At 45.8% G+C, this 17,498-nt stretch overlaps 1 protein-coding gene across 2 annotated transcripts in view; it reads right to left on the bottom strand.

Moving 5' to 3' along the window:
* asic1c (acid-sensing (proton-gated) ion channel 1c) overlaps positions 1-17,498 on the bottom strand; it is a 537,225-nt gene that overhangs the window by 8,020 nt on the left and 511,707 nt on the right. The window lies entirely within an intron of this gene.

Genomic DNA, 17,498 nt, shown 5'->3' with positions numbered 1-17,498 from the left:
TTGGAGATAGAGAGACTGATGGATTGGAGATAGAGAGAGACATGGGAGTATGATATTGTTGCTATCACGGAGACATGGTTGAGGGAGGGGCAAGACTGGCAGCTCAATATTCCGGGGTACAGAATCTTCAGGCGAGACAGAGGGGGAGGTATAAGAGGAGGGGGTGTCGCAATATTAATTAAGGAGTCAATTACTGCACTAAGGAGGGATGATATATTAGCAGGGTCCTCTAATGAGGCCATATGGGTGGAGCTTAAAAACAAAAAGGGGGCAAGCACTTTGCTGGGAGTGTACTATAGGCCTCCAAACAGTCAGGGGGAGATAGAGGAACAGATATGTAGGCAAATCTCAGAGAAATGTGCAAATAATAGGGTAATAATAATGGGGGATTTCAACTTCCCCAATATTAACTGGGATAGTCAAAGTGTGAAAGGCTCAGAGGGTGTAGAATTCTTAAAGTGCATCCAGGAGAGCTTTTTGAGCCAGCATGTAGAAAGTCCTACAAGAGAGGGGGCGGTACTGGACCTAATTCTAGGGAATGTGGCCGGCCAAGTGGAAAAAGTGCTAGTAGGTGAGCACTTTGGTGATAGTGACCATAATATGGTAAGATTTAAGGTGGTCATGGAAAAGGACAGGGATGGGCCGGAAATAAAGGTTCTAAATTGGGGGAAGGCCGATTTTAATAGGATAAGGCAGGATCTGGCCAAAATGGACTGGGATCAGCTACTTGTAGGAAAATCCGCATCGGAGCAATGGGAGGCTTTCAGAAGGGAGATTGAGATCATACAAGGGCAACATGTTCCCATAAAGGTCAAGAGTGGTTCCAAAAACCACAGGGAACCGTGGATGTCAGGGGATATACGGGAATGGATTAGGAAAAAAAGGAGGGCTTTTGGTAGATACAAAAGGCTAAAGACAGAGGAAGCCCTAGAGGAGTACAAAAAGTGCAGGGGGATACTTAAAAAAGAAATTAGGAGATCAAGGAGGGGCCATGAAATAACACTGGCGAGCAAAATAAAGGAAAATCCGAAGATGTTTTATAAGTATATTAAGGGTAAAAGGATAACTAGGGAAAAAATAGGGCCCATTAGGGACAAAAGTGGCAATCTGTGTGTGGAGCCGGAAGATGTAGGAGGGGTTCTAAATGAATTTTTTGCATCTGTTTTCACTATGGAGAAGGACGATGTAGACATAGAAATAGGGCGGGGGGACTGTGATATGCTCGAACATATTAACATCGAGAGGGAGGAGGTATTGGCGGTTTTAGCTGGCCTAAAAATGGATAAATCCCCAGGCCCGGATGAAATGTACCCCAGGCTGCTGTGTGAGGCAAAGGAGGAGATTGCGGGGGCTCTAACACATATATTCAGGACCTCTCTGGCCACAGGGGATGTGCCAGAGGACTGGAGAACCGCTAATGTAGTACCATTATTCAAGAAGGGTAGTAGGGAAAAACCGGGGAACTACAGGCCAGTGAGCCTAACATCAGTGGTAGGAAAATTACTGGAAAAAATCCTGAGGGACAAAATTTGTCTCCACTTGGAGAGGCAAGGATTAATCAGGGATAGTCAACATGGCTTTGTCAAGGGAAGATCATGTCTGACTAATTTGATTGAATTTTTTGAGGGGGTGACTAGGTGTGTGGATGAGGGTAACGCAGTGGATGTGGTATACATGGATTTCAGTAAGGCCTTCGATAAAGTCCCGCACAGGAGACTGGTCAAGAAGGTAAGAGCCCATGGAATCCAGGGTGCCTTGGCACATTGGATACAAAACTGGCTTAGTGGCAGAAGGCAGAGGGTGATGGTCGAAGGTTGTTTTTGTGACTGGAAACCTGTGGCCAGTGGGGTACCACAGGGATCGGTGCTGGGTCCCTTGCTGTTTGTGGTCTACATTAATGACTTGGATATGAATGTAAAGGGTATGATCAGTAAATTCGCGGATGATACTAAAATTGGTAAGGTGGTAAATAGCGAGGAGGGTAGCCTCAGTCTGCAGAACGATATAGATGGGTTGGTCAGATGGGCGGAACAGTGGCAAATGGAATTTAACCCGGAAAAGTGCGAGGTGATGCACTTTGGGGGGTCTAACAAGGCAAGGGAATACACAATGAAGGGAAAGACCCTAGGCAAGACGGAGGGTCAGAGGGATCTGGGTGTGCAGGTACACAGATCCCTGAAGGCGGCGGAACAGGTGGATAAGGTGGTAAAAAAGGCATATGGGATACTTGCCTTCATTAGCCGAGGCATAGAATATAAGAGCAAGGAGGTTATGATGGAGCTGTATAAAACACTGGTTAGGCCACAGCTGGAATACTGTGTGCAGTTCTGGTCGCCACACTACAGGAAAGATGTGATCGCGTTAGAGAGGGTGCAGAGGAGGTTCACCAGGATGTTACCAGGGCTGGAGCGCTTCAGCTATGAAGAGAGACTGGGCAGATTGGGTTTGTTTTCCTTGGAGCAGAGGAGGCTGAGGGGGGACATGATTGAGGTGTACAAAATTGTGAGGGGCATAGATAGGATGGATGCTGAGGAGCTTTTCCCCTTAGTAGAGGGGTCAATAACTAGGGGGCATAGATTCAAGGTAAAGGGCGGGAGGTTTAGAGGGGATTTGAGAAAGAACTTTTTCACCCAGAGGGTGGTTGGAGTCTGGAACTCACTGCCTGAAAGGGTTGTGGAGGCAGAAACCCTCACAACATTTAAGAAGCATTTGGATGAGCATTTGAAATGCCATAGCATACAAGGCTACGGGCCAAATGCTGGAATATGGGATTAGATTAGACAGGGCTTGATGGCCGGCATGGACACGATGGGCCGAAGGGCCTCTATCCGTGCTGTATTACTCTATGACTCTATGACTCTATGACTGAGGGATTGGAGATAGAGAGACTGATGGATTGGAGATAGAGAGACTGATGGATTGGAGATAGAGAGAGACTGATGGATTGGAGATAGAGAGAGACTGATGGATTGGAGATAGAGAGAGACTGATGGATTGGAGATAGAGAGAGACTGATGGATTGGAGATAGAGAGAGACTGATGGATTGGAGATAGAGAGAGACTGATGGATTGGAGATAGAGAGACTGAGGGATTGGAGATAGAGAGACTGATGGATTGGAGATAGAGAGACTGATGGATTGGAGATAGACTGAGGGATTGGAGATAGAGAGAGACTGATGGATTGGAGATAGAGAGAGTGAGGGAATGGAGATAGAGAGAGACTGATGGATTGGAGATAGAGAGACTGAGGGACTGGAGATAGAGAGACTGAGGGATTGGAGATAGAGAGACTGATGGATTGGAGGTAGAGAGAGACTGATGGATTGGAGATAGAGAGAGTGAGGGAATGGAGATAGAGAGAGACTGATGGATTGGAGATAGAGAGACTGAGGGATTGGAGATAGAGAGAGACTGAGGGATTGGAGATAGAGAGAGACTGAGGGATTGGAGATAGAGAGAGACTGATGGATTGGAGATAGAGAGAGACTGAGGGATTGGAGATAGAGAGAGACTGATGGATTGGAGATAGCGAGAGACTGATGGATTGGAGATAGAGAGAGACTGATGGATTGGAGATAGAGAGAGACTGATGGGTTGGAGGTAGAGAGAGAGTGATGGACTGGAGATAGAGAGAGACTGAGGGATTGGAGATGGAGAGAGACTGATGGATTGGAGATAGAGAGAGACTGATGGATTGGAGATAGAGAGAGACTGATGGATTGGAGATAGAGAGAGACTGATGGATTGGAGATAGAGAGAGACTGAGGGATTGGAGATAGAGAGACTGATGGATTGGAGATAGAGAGAGACTGAGGGATTGGAGATAGAGAGACTGAGGGATTGGAGATAGAGAGACTGATGGATTGGAGATAGAGAGACTGATGGATTGGAGATAGAGAGAGACTGATGGATTGGAGATAGAGAGAGACTGATGGATTGGAGATAGAGAGAGACTGATGGATTGGAGATAGAGAGAGACTGATGGATTGGAGATAGAGAGACTGAGGGATTGGAGATAGAGAGACTGATGGATTGGAGATAGAGAGACTGATGGATTGGAGATAGACTGAGGGATTGGAGATAGAGAGAGACTGATGGATTGGAGATAGAGAGATTGAGGGATTGGAGATAGAGAGAGACTGATGGATTGGAGATAGAGAGACTGAGGGACTGGAGATAGAGAGACTGAGGGATTGGAGATAGAGAGACTGATGGATTGGAGGTAGAGAGAGACTGATGGATTGGAGATAGAGAGAGTGAGGGAATGGAGATAGAGAGAGACTGATGGATTGGAGATAGAGTGACTGAGGGATTGGAGATAGAGAGAGACTGAGGGATTGGAGATAGAGAGAGACTGATGGATTGGAGATAGAGAGAGACTGAGGGATTGGAGATAGCGAGAGACTGATGGATTGGAGATAGAGAGAGACTGATGGATTGGAGATAGAGAGAGACTGATGGGTTGGAGGTAGAGAGAGAGTGATGGACTGGAGATAGAGAGAGACTGAGGGATTGGAGATAGAGAGAGACTGATGGATTGGAGATAGAGAGAGACTGAGGGATTGGAGATAGAGAGACTGAGGGATTGGAGATAGAGAGAGACTGAGGGATTGGAGATAGAGAGAGACTGATGGATTGGAGATAGAGAGAGACTGAGGGATTGGAGATAGAGAGAGACTGATGGATTGGAGATAGAGAGACTGAGGGATTGGAGATAGAGAGACTGATGGATTGGAGATAGAGAGACTGATGGATTGGAGATAGAGAGACTGATGGATTGGAGATAGAGAGACTGATGGATTGGAGATAGAGAGAGACTGATGGATTGGAGATAGAGAGACTGAGGGATTGGAGATAGAGAGACTGAGGGATTGGAGATAGAGAGACTGATGGATTGGAGATAGAGAGACTGATGGATTGGAGATAGAGAGACTGATGGATTGGAGATAGAGAGAGACTGAGGATTGGAGATAGAGAGAGACTGATGGATTGGAGATAGAGAGACTGATGGATTGGAGATAGAGAGAGACTGATGGATTGGAGATAGAGAGACTGATGGATTGGAGATAGAGAGACTGAGGGATTGGAGATAGAGAGAGACTGAGGGATTGGAGATAGAGAGAGACTGATGGATTGGAGATAGAGAGAGACTGATGGATTGGAGATAGAGAGACTGATGGATTGGAGATAGAGAGACTGATGGATTGGAGATAGAGAGACTGATGGATTGGAGATAGAGAGAGACTGATGGATTGTAGATAGAGAGACTGAGGGATTGGAGATAGAGAGACAGAGGGATTGGAGATAGAGAGACTGATGGATTGGAGATAGAGAGAGACTGAGGATTGGAGATAGAGAGAGACTGATGGATTGGAGATAGAGAGACTGATGGATTGGAGATAGAGAGACTGATGGATTGGAGATAGAGAGAGACTGATGGATTGGAGATAGAGAGACTGATGGATTGGAGATAGAGAGACTGAGGGATTGGAGATAGAGAGAGACTGAGGGATTGGAGATAGAGAGAGACTGATGGATTGGAGATTGAGAGAGACTGATGGATTGGAGATAGAGAGACTGAGGGATTGGAGATAGAGAGAGACTGAGGGATTGGAGATAGAGAGAGACTGATGGATTGGAGATAGAGAGAGACTGATGGATTGGAGATAGAGAGAGACTGATGGATTGGAGATAGAGAGAGACTGATGGATTGGAGATAGACAGAGACTGATGGATTGGAGATAGAGAGAGACTGAGGGATTGGAGATAGAGAGACTGATGGATTGGAGATAGAGAGAGACTGAGGGATTGGAGATAGAGAGAGACTGATGGATAGAGAGACTGAGGGATTGGAGATAGAGAGACTGATGGATTGGAGATAGAGAGAGACTGATGGATTGGAGATAGAGAGAGACTGATGGATTGGAGATAGAGAGAGACTGATGGATTGGAGATAGAGAGAGACTGATGGATTGGAGATAGAGAGACTGAGGGATTGGAGATAGAGAGAGACTGAGGGATTGGAGATAGAGAGAGACTGATGGATTGGAGATGGAGAGAGAGTGATGGATTGGAGATAGCGACTGATGGATTGGAGATAGAGAGAGACTGATGGATTGGAGATAGAGAGACTGAGGGATTGGAGATAGAGAGAGACTGATGGATTGGAGATAGAGAGAGACTGATGGATTGGAGATAGAGAGACTGAGGGATTGGAGATAGAGAGAGACTGATGGATTGGAGATAGAGAGACTGAGGGATTGGAGATAGAGAGAGACTGATGGATTGGAGATAGAGAGAGACTGATGGATTGGAGATAGAGAGACTGAGGGATTGGAGATAGAGAGAGACTGATGGATTGGAGATAGAGAGACTGAGGGATTGGAGATAGAGAGAGACTGATGGATTGGAGATAGAGAGAGACTGAGGATTGGAGATAGAGAGAGACTGATGGATTGGAGATAGAGAGACTGATGGATTGGAGATAGAGAGAGACTGATGGATTGGAGATAGAGAGACTGAGGGATTGGAGATAGAGAGAGACTGAGGGATTGGAGATAGAGAGAGACTGATGGATTGGAGATTGAGAGAGACTGATGGATTGGAGATAGAGAGACTGAGGGATTGGAGATAGAGAGAGACTGAGGGATTGGAGATAGAGAGAGACTGATGGATTGGAGATAGAGAGAGACTGATGGATTGGAGATAGAGAGAGACTGATGGATTGGAGATAGAGAGAGACTGATGGATTGGAGATAGAGAGAGACTGATGGATTGGAGATAGACAGAGACTGATGGATTGGAGATAGAGAGAGACTGAGGGATTGGAGATAGAGAGACTGATGGATTGGAGATAGAGAGAGACTGAGGGATTGGAGATAGAGAGAGACTGATGGATTGGAGATAGAGAGACTGAGGGATTGGAGATAGAGAGACTGATGGATTGGAGATAGAGAGAGACTGATGGATTGGAGATAGAGAGAGACTGATGGATTGGAGATAGAGAGAGACTGATGGATTGGAGATAGAGAGAGACTGATGGATTGGAGATAGAGAGACTGAGGGATTGGAGATAGAGAGAGACTGAGGGATTGGAGATAGAGAGAGACTGATGGATTGGAGATGGAGAGAGAGTGATGGATTGGAGATAGAGACTGATGGATTGGAGATAGAGAGAGACTGATGGATTGGAGATAGAGAGAGACTGATGGATTGGAGATAGAGAGACTGAGGGATTGGAGATAGAGAGAGACTGATGGATTGGAGATAGAGAGACTGAGGGATTGGAGATAGAGAGAGACTGATGGATTGGAGATAGAGAGAGACTGATGGATTGGAGATAGAGAGACTGAGGGATTGGAGATAGAGAGACTGATGGATTGGAGATAGAGAGACTGAGGGATTGGAGATAGAGAGAGACTGAGGGATTGGAGATAGAGAGACTGATGGATTGGAGATCGAGAGACTGATGGATTGGAGATAGAGAGAGACTGATGGATTGGAGATAGAGAGACTGATGGATTGGAGATAGAGAGAGACTGATGGATTGGAGATAGAGAGAGACTGATGGATTGGAGATAGAGAGACTGAGGGATTGGAGATAGAGAGACTGAGGGATTGGAGATAGAGAGACTGATGGATTGGAGATAGAGAGACTGATGGATTGGAGATAGACTGAGGGATTGGAGATAGAGAGAGACTGATGGATTGGAGATAGCGAGAGACTGATGGATTGGAGATAGAGAGAGACTGAGGGATTGGAGATAGAGAGAGACTGATGGATTGGAGATAGAGAGACTGAGGGATTGGAGATAGAGAGACTGATGGATTGGAGATAGAGAGACTGGTGGATTGGAGATAGAGAGAGACTGATGGATTGGAGATAGAGAGAGACTGATGGATTGGAGATAGAGAGACTGAGGGATTGGAGATAGAGAGAGACTGATGGATTGGAGATAGAGAGACTGATGGATTGGAGATAGAGAGAGACTGATGGATTGGAGATAGAGAGAGACTGATGGATTGGAGAGAGAGAGAGACTGATGGATTGGAGATAGAGAGACTGAGGGATTGGAGATAGAGAGAGACTGATGGATTGGAGATAGAGAGAGTGAGGGAATGGAGATAGAGAGAGACTGATGGATTGGAGATAGAGAGACTGAGGGACTGGAGATCGAGAGACTGAGGGATTGGAGATAGAGAGACTGATGGATTGGAGGTAGAGAGAGACTGATGGATTGGAGATAGAGAGAGTGAGGGAATGGAGATAGAGAGAGACTGATGGATTGGAGATAGAGAGACTGAGGGATTGGAGATAGAGAGAGACTGAGGGATTGGAGATAGAGAGAGACTGATGGATTGGAGATAGCGAGAGACTGATGGATTGGAGATAGAGAGAGACTGATGGATTGGAGATAGAGAGAGACTGATGGGTTGGAGGTAGAGAGAGAGTGATGGACTGGAGATAGAGAGAGACTGAGGGATTGGAGATGGAGAGAGACTGATGGATTGGAGATAGAGAGAGACTGATGGATTGGAGATAGAGAGAGACTGATGGATTGGAGATAGAGAGAGACTGAGGGATTGGAGATAGAGAGACTGATGGATTGGAGATAGAGAGAGACTGATGGATTGGAGATAGAGAGAGACTGATGGATTGGAGATAGAGAGAGACTGATGGATTGGAGATAGAGAGACTGAGGGATTGGAGATAGAGAGACTGAGGGATTGGAGATAGAGAGACTGATGGATTGGAGATAGAGAGACTGATGGATTGGAGATAGACTGAGGGATTGGAGATAGAGAGAGACTGATGGATTGGAGATAGAGAGACTGAGGGATTGGAGATAGAGAGAGACTGATGGATTGGAGATAGAGAGAGTGAGGGAATGGAGATAGAGAGAGACTGATGGATTGGAGATAGAGAGACTGAGGGACTGGAGATAGAGAGACTGAGGGATTGGAGATAGAGAGACTGATGGATTGGAGGTAGAGAGAGACTGATGGATTGGAGATAGAGAGAGTGAGGGAATGGAGATAGAGAGAGATTGATGGATTGGAGATAGAGAGACTGAGGGATTGGAGATAGAGAGAGACTGAGGGATTGGAGATAGAGAGAGACTGATGGATTGGAGATAGAGAGAGACTGAGGGATTGGAGATAGAGAGAGACTGATGGATTGGAGATAGCGAGAGACTGATGGATTGGAGATAGCGAGAGACTGATGGATTGGAGATAGAGAGAGACTGATGGATTGGAGATAGAGAGAGACTGATGGGTTGGAGGTAGAGAGAGAGTGATGGACTGGAGATAGAGAGAGACTGAGGGATTGGAGATGGAGAGAGACTGATGGATTGGAGATAGAGAGAGACTGAGGGATTGGAGATAGAGAGAGACTGATGGATTGGAGATAGAGAGAGACTGAGGGATTGGAGATAGAGAGACTGAGGGATTGGAGATAGAGAGACTGATGGATTGGAGATAGAGAGACTGAGGGATTGGAGATAGAGAGACTGAGGGACTGGAGATAGAGAGACTGATGGATTGGAGATAGAGAGAGTGAGGGAATGGAGATAGAGAGAGACTGATGGATTGGAGATAGAGAGAGACTGATGGATTGGAGATAGACAGAGACTGATGGATTGGAGATAGAGAGAGACTGAGGGATTGGAGATAGAGAGACTGATGGATTGGAGATAGAGAGAGACTGAGGGATTGGAGATAGAGAGAGACTGATGGATTGGAGATAGAGAGACTGAGGGATTGGAGATAGAGAGACTGATGGATTGGAGATAGAGAGAGACTGATGGATTGGAGATAGAGAGAGACTGATGGATTGGAGATAGAGAGAGACTGATGGATTGGAGATAGAGAGAGACTGATGGATTGGAGATAGAGAGACTGAGGGATTGGAGATAGAGAGAGACTGAAGGATTGGAGATAGAGAGAGACTGATGGATTGGAGATGGAGAGAGAGTGATGGATTGGAGATAGAGACTGATGGATTGGAGATAGAGAGAGACTGATGGATTGGAGATAGAGAGACTGAGGGATTGGAGATAGAGAGAGACTGATGGATTGGAGATAGAGAGACTGAGGGATTGGAGATAGAGAGAGACTGATGGATTGGAGATAGAGAGACTGATGGATTGGAGATAGAGAGAGACAGGGATTGGAGATAGAGAGACTGATGGATTGGAGATAGAGAGAGACTGAGGGATTGGAGATAGAGAGACTGATGGATTGGAGATAGAGAGACTGATGGATTGGAGATAGAGAGAGACTGATGGATTGGAGATAGAGAGACTGAGGGATTGGAGATAGAGAGAGACTGAGGGATTGGAGATAGAGACAGACTGATGGATTGGAGATAGAGAGAGACTGATGGATTGGAGATAGAGAGAGACTGATGGATTGGAGATAGAGAGAGACTGATGGATTGGAGATAGAGAGACTGAGGGATTGGAGATAGAGAGAGACTGATGGATTGGAGATAGAGAGACTAATGGATTGGAGATAGAGAGACTGATGGATTGGAGATAGAGAGACTGATGGATTGGAGATAGAGAGAGACTGATGGATTGGAGATAGAGAGAGACTGATGGATTGGAGATAGAGAGAGACTGATGGATTGGAGATAGAGAGAGACTGATGGATTGGAGATAGAGAGAGACTGATGGATTGGAGATAGAGAGACTGATGGATTGGAGATAGAGAGAGACTGAGGGATTGGAGATAGAGAGAGACTGAGGGATTGGAGATAGAGAGACTGAGGGATTGGAGATAGAGAGACTGATGGATTGGAGATAGAGAGACTGATGGATTGGAGATGGAGAGAGACTGATGGATTGGAGATAGAGAGAGACTGATGGATTGGAGATAGAGAGAGACTGAGGGATTGGAGATAGAGAGAGACTGATGGATTGGAGATAGAGAGAGACTGATGGATTGGAGATAGAGAGAGACTGATGGATTGGAGATAGAGAGAGACTGAGGGATTGGAGATAGAGAGAGACTGATGGATTGGAGATAGAGAGAGACTGATGGATTGGAGATAGAGAGAGTGATGGATTGGAGATAGAGAGAGACTGAGGGATTGGAGATAGAGAGAGACTGAGGGATTGGAGATAGAGAGACTGAGGGATTGGAGATAGAGAGACTGAGGGATTGGAGATAGAGAGACTGATGGATTGGAGATAGAGAGAGTGAGGGAATGGAGATAGAGAGAGACTGATGGATTGGAGATAGAGAGAGACTGATGGATTGGAGATAGAGAGAGACTGATGGATTGGAGATAGAGAGAGACTGATGGATTGGAGATAGAGAGAGACTGAGTGATTGGAGATAGAGAGAGACTGATGGATTGGAGATAGAGAGAGAGACTGATGGATTGGAGATAGAGAGAGACTGATGGATTGGAGATAGAGAGAGACTGATGGATTGGAGATAGAGAGACTGAGGGATTGGAGATAGAGAGAGACTGATGGATTGGAGATTGAGAGAGACTGATGGATTGGAGATAGAGAGACTGAGGGATTGGAGATAGAGAGAGACTGATGGATTGGAGATAGAGAGAGACTGATGGATTGGAGATAGAGAGACTGAGGGATTGGAGATAGAGAGACTGAGGGATTGGAGATAGAGAGAGACTGAGGGATTGGAGATAGAGAGACTGATGGATTGGAGATAGAGAGACTGATGGATTGGAGATAGAGAGAGACTGATGGATTGGAGATAGAGAGAGACTGATGGATTGGAGATAGAGAGAGACTGATGGATTGGAGATAGAGAGAGACTGATGGATTGGAGATAGAGAGACTGAGGGATTGGAGATAGAGAGACTGATGGATTGGAGATAGAGAGACTGATGGATTGGAGATAGACTGAGGGATTGGAGATAGAGAGAGACTGATGGATTGGAGATAGAGAGACTGATGGATTGGAGATAGAGAGAGAGGGAATGGAGATAGAGAGACTGAGGGATTGGAGATAGAGAGACTGATGGATTGGAGATAGAGAGACTGAGGGATTGGAGATAGAGAGACTGATGGATTGGAGATAGAGAGACTGATGGATTGGAGATAGAGAGAGTGAGGGAATGGAGATAGAGAGAGACTGATGGATTGGAGATAGAGAGAGACTGATGGATTGGAGATAGACAGAGACTGATGGATTGGAGATAGAGAGAGACTGAGGGATTGGAGATAGAGAGACTGATGGATTGGAGATAGAGAGAGACTGAGGGATTGGAGATAGAGAGAGACTGATGGATTGGAGATAGAGAGACTGAGGGATTGGAGATAGAGAGACTGATGGATTGGAGATAGAGAGAGACTGATGGATTGGAGATAGAGAGAGACTGATGGATTGGAGATAGAGAGAGACTGATGGATTGGAGATAGAGAGAGACTGATGGATTGGAGATAGAGAGACTGAGGGATTGGAGATAGAGAGAGACTGAAGGATTGGAGATAGAGAGAGACTGATGGATTGGAGATGGAGAGAGAGTGATGGATTGGAGATAGAGACTGATGGATTGGAGATAGAGAGAGACTGATGGATTGGAGATAGAGAGACTGAGGGATTGGAGATAGAGAGAGACTGATGGATTGGAGATAGAGAGAGACTGATGGATTGGAGATAGAGAGACTGAGGGATTGGAGATAGAGAGAGACTGATGGATTGGAGATAGAGAGACTGAGGGATTGGAGATAGAGAGAGACTGATGGATTGGAGATAGAGAGAGACTGATGGATTGGAGATAGAGAGACTGAGGGATTGGAGATAGAGAGAGACTGATGGATTGGAGATAGAGAGACTGAGGGATTGGAGATAGAGAGAGACTGATGGATTGGAGATAGAGAGACTGATGGATTGGAGATAGAGAGAGACAGGGATTGGAGATAGAGAGACTGATGGATTGGAGATAGAGAGAGACTGAGGGATTGGAGATAGAGAGACTGATGGATTGGAGATAGAGAGACTGATGGATTGGAGATAGAGAGAGACTGATGGATTGGAGATAGAGAGACTGAGGGATTGGAGATAGAGAGAGACTGAGGGATTGGAGATAGAGACAGACTGATGGATTGGAGATAGAGAGAGACTGATGGATTGGAGATAGAGAGAGACTGATGGATTGGAGATAGAGAGAGACTGATGGATTGGAGATAGAGAGACTGAGGGATTGGAGATAGAGAGAGACTGATGGATTGGAGATAGAGAGACTAATGGATTGGAGATAGAGAGACTGATGGATTGGAGATAGAGAGACTGATGGATTGGAGATAGAGAGAGACTGATGGATTGGAGATAGAGAGAGACTGATGGATTGGAGATAGAGAGAGACTGATGGATTGGAGATAGAGAGAGACTGATGGATTGGAGATAGAGAGAGACTGATGGATTGGAGATAGAGAGACTGATGGATTGGAGATAGAGAGAGACTGAGGGATTGGAGATAGAGAGAGACTGAGGGATTGGAGATAGAGAGACTGAGGGATTGGAGATAGAGAGACTGATGGATTGGAGATAGAGAGACTGATGGATTGGAGATGGAGAGAGACTGATGGATTGGAGATGGAGAGAGACTGATGGATTGGAGATAGAGAGACTGATGGATTGGAGATAGAGAGAGAGGGAATGGAGATAGAGAGACTGAGGGATTGGAGATAGAGAGACTGATGGATTGGAGATAGAGAGACTGAGGGATTGGAGATAGAGAGACTGATGGATTGGAGATAGAGAGACTGATGGATTGGAGATAGAGAGAGACAGGGATTGGAGATAGAGAGACTGATGGATTGGAGATAGAGAGAGACTGAGGGATTGGAGATAGAGAGACTGATGGATTGGAGATAGAGAGACTGATGGATTGGAGATAGAGAGAGACTGATGGATTGGAGATAGAGAGAGACTGATTGATTGGAGATAGAGAGACTGAGGGATTGGAGATAGAGAGAGACTGATGGATTGGAGATAGAGAGACTAATGGATTGGAGATAGAGAGACTGATGGATTGGAGAGAGAGAGACTGATGGATTGGAGATAGAGAGAGACTGATGGATTGGAGATAGAGAGAGACTGATGGATTGGAGATAGAGAGAGACTGATGGATTGGAGATAGAGAGAGACTGATGGATTGGAGATAGAGAGAGACTGATGGATTGGAGATAGAGAGAGACTGATGGATTGGAGATAGAGAGACTGATGGATTGGAGATAGAGAGAGACTGAGGGATTGGAGATAGAGAGAGACTGAGGGATTGGAGATAGAGAGAGACTGATGGATTGGAGATAGAGAGAGACTGATGGATTGGAGATAGAGAGACTGAGGGATTGGAGATAGAGAGACTGATGGATTGGAGATAGAGAGAGACTGAGGGATTGGAGATAGAGAGAGACTGAGGGATTGGAGATAGAGAGACTGAGGGATTGGAGATAGAGAGACTGATGGATTGGAGATGGAGAGAGACTGATGGATTGGAGATAGAGAGAGACTGATGGATTGGAGATAGAGAGAGACTGAGGGATTGGAGATAGAGAGAGACTGATGGATTGGAGATAGAGAGAGTGATGGATTGGAGATAGAGAGAGACTGAGGGATTGGAGATAGAGAGAGACTGATGGATTGGAGATAGAGAGAGACTGATGGATTGGAGATAGAGAGAGTGATGGATTGGAGATAGAGAGAGACTGAGGGATTGGAGATAGAGAGAGACTGAGGGATTGGAGATAGAGAGAGACTGAGGGATTGGAGATAGAGAGACTGAGGGATTGGAGATAGAGAGACTGATGGATTGGAGATAGAGAGACTGATGGATTGGAGATGGAGAGAGACTGATGGATTGGAGATAGAGAGAGACTGAGGGATTGGAGATAGAGAGACTGATGGATTGGAGATAGAGAGAGACTGATGGATTGGAGATAGAGAGAGACTGATGGATTGGAGATAGAGAGAGACTGAGGGATTGGAGATAGAGAGAGACTGATGGATTGGAGATAGAGACTGATGGATTGGAGATAGAGAGAGTGATGGATTGGAGATAGAGAGAGACTGATGGATTGGAGATAGAGAGACTGATGGATTGGAGATAGAGAGAGACTGAGGGATTGGAGATAGAGAGAGACTGAGGGATTGGAGATAGAGAGAGACTGAGGGATTGGAGATAGAGAGACTGAGGGATTGGAGATAGAGAGACTGATGGATTGGAGATAGAGAGACTGATGGATTGGAGATGGAGAGAGACTGATGGATTGGAGATAGAGAGAGACTGATGGATTGGAGATAGAGAGAGACTGAGGGATTGGAGATAGAGAGACTGATGGATTGGAGATAGAGAGAGACTGATGGATTGGAGATAGAGAGAGACTGAGGGATTGGAGATAGAGAGAGACTGATGGATTGGAGATAGAGACTGATGGATTGGAGATAGAGAGAGTGATGGATTGGAGATAGAGAGAGACTGAGGGATTGGAGATAGAGAGAGACTGAGGGATTGGAGATAGAGAGAGAGTGATGGATTGGTGATAGAGAGAGACTGAGGGATTGGAGATAGAGAGTGATGGATTGGTGACCTCCATCACCTCTGGACTCAATATGATCCCAGGTCCTAAAGTGAAAGGACAGACAAGATGATTCCTTTCAATGATAATCTTGAAGGTTACCAAGTGGTGGACTTGCACGGCTTCTGTCTGTTTCCAAACCAAGTCTGATAGCCTCCATGTCCAGTGCAGATAAGACGTACGTCACAAAGTACGAGGTGAAATGTGAGCTCGTTGGTCAGTTCTAAGCCTAGGACTCCCAGGTGGAGCCTGTTCAGTTATCTTTAAGAACTTCAGTTTGTTCATTCAATGTGTTTGTGGGTATTGTATGGCGTCACGTTCTGTGTGTGTGCTGTTGATACAGCTGCTATCATTTAGCTTAGTTATCTGTTACCATTTATTGGGCCAGTAATTCCGGTCCCAACGCGTGAGTATGGACGGGGTACTCACGCGTGGGCCCGTTGGAAGTGCCGGATTCCAGCATGCACAGCGCATGCGCGGGAAACTGGCATTTCCTCTCCATCGAACTAAGGGGTTAAGAGGTCCAACGCGTTGAACTTCCTTCATTTAGACAGGTTTGCGCGTGTGCAAGGGCCTGAACTTTTTGGAAATGAGAAAAGGAGGCGTAAGGAGTGGATTCTTGAAGGTAAGTGGTCTATTATTTAAAATTATTACATTTTTTCCACAGCTTCATTGTTTTTAAGGACTTTACAGTGAGGTAAGTTTATTTTTAGACCCGAATTCGTAAAAAAAAAAATTTTTCAAAAATTTTATTAATTGTTTTAAATAGTTTTTAAAGTTATTTATAGTTTATTTAATTATTGGGATGTTTTTTAAAATTTTAATTAAAGTTAAACTAGACTTTTGGGCGCCCGTACTTTTCATGAGTTTGACAGTCTTTACTATCAAACTCATGAATGAGTTTACCCTCCCCTGATTGGCTGCAGAGTGCTCACCTGATCCCAGCCGGCACATTGCACGAACTATGCCGCTGGATCAGGTAAGCACATCGCGCCGACATCTGAACCGGGTCAGTGACAGGAAATGCAAGCAGGCCCGGGCTTCAGATGTCAGCGCGCCGGGTGAGTGCAGATCGGGGGCTTGCACGCATGGCAAGCTCCCGATCCTAATTTCTGGCCCATTGTGTCTGCCTTATGGGGATAGTGCAGGAAAGTGGCGATGAGGTCGAAGGTCAGCCATGACCTCATTGAATGGCGGAGCAGGCTCGAGGGGCCGAATGGCCAACTCCTGCTTGTAATTCTTATGTTCTTTGATGTCATATCTCTGTAACCTCCTCCTCCTGCAACCCTCCGAGATCTCTGCGCTCCTCCAGTTCTGGCCTCTTGCGCATCCCCGACATTTATCGCTCCACCATTGGTGGCCGTGCCTTCAGCTGCCTGGGCCCTGAGCTCTGGAATTCCCTCCCTAAACCTCTCCGCCTCTCTCTCCTCCTTTAAGACGCTCCTTAAAACCTGCCTCTTTGACCAAGCTTTTGGTCACCTGCCCTAATATCTCCTTATGTGGCTCGGTGTCAAATTTTGTCTGATAATCGCTCCTGTGAATTGCCTTGGGATGTTTTACTATGTTAAAGGCGCTATATAAATACAAGCTGTTGTTTATCTCTTCCAATCTTTATTGGAATCAACAATCCTTTCTCGCACTCCCCCAGCCGTGCTAAAAGCCTGTCCAGTATATCTGTGTGTCTTTCTGAAATGTGTTTTAACCTAACAACTCTAGCTCAATATTATAATTCTATCTAATGCCAACTAAGGTATTCTATTTAATAATCTGTCCGTGCCTATCCTTACAATCGCCACCCAACTGGGGCACAACAGTTGGTCGAGATCAAGTGACTGAGCACAAACCAGGATTTGGAACCTGGAATCTTGGGGACTGTAGGGTTCGGTGACACCCCAACTGACGCATCGCTGAGGCTCTTGAGGGACCTGCCATCC

This window comes from Somniosus microcephalus, chromosome 7, assembly GCF_052327205.1.
Source record: "Somniosus microcephalus isolate GS21.2 chromosome 7, FLI_Smic_1.0, whole genome shotgun sequence".
Lineage (NCBI taxonomy): Eukaryota > Metazoa > Chordata > Chondrichthyes > Squaliformes > Somniosidae > Somniosus > Somniosus microcephalus.
The sequence above is the reverse complement of the archived record's forward strand: the minus strand, read 5'-3'. Positions and strand labels throughout refer to the sequence as shown.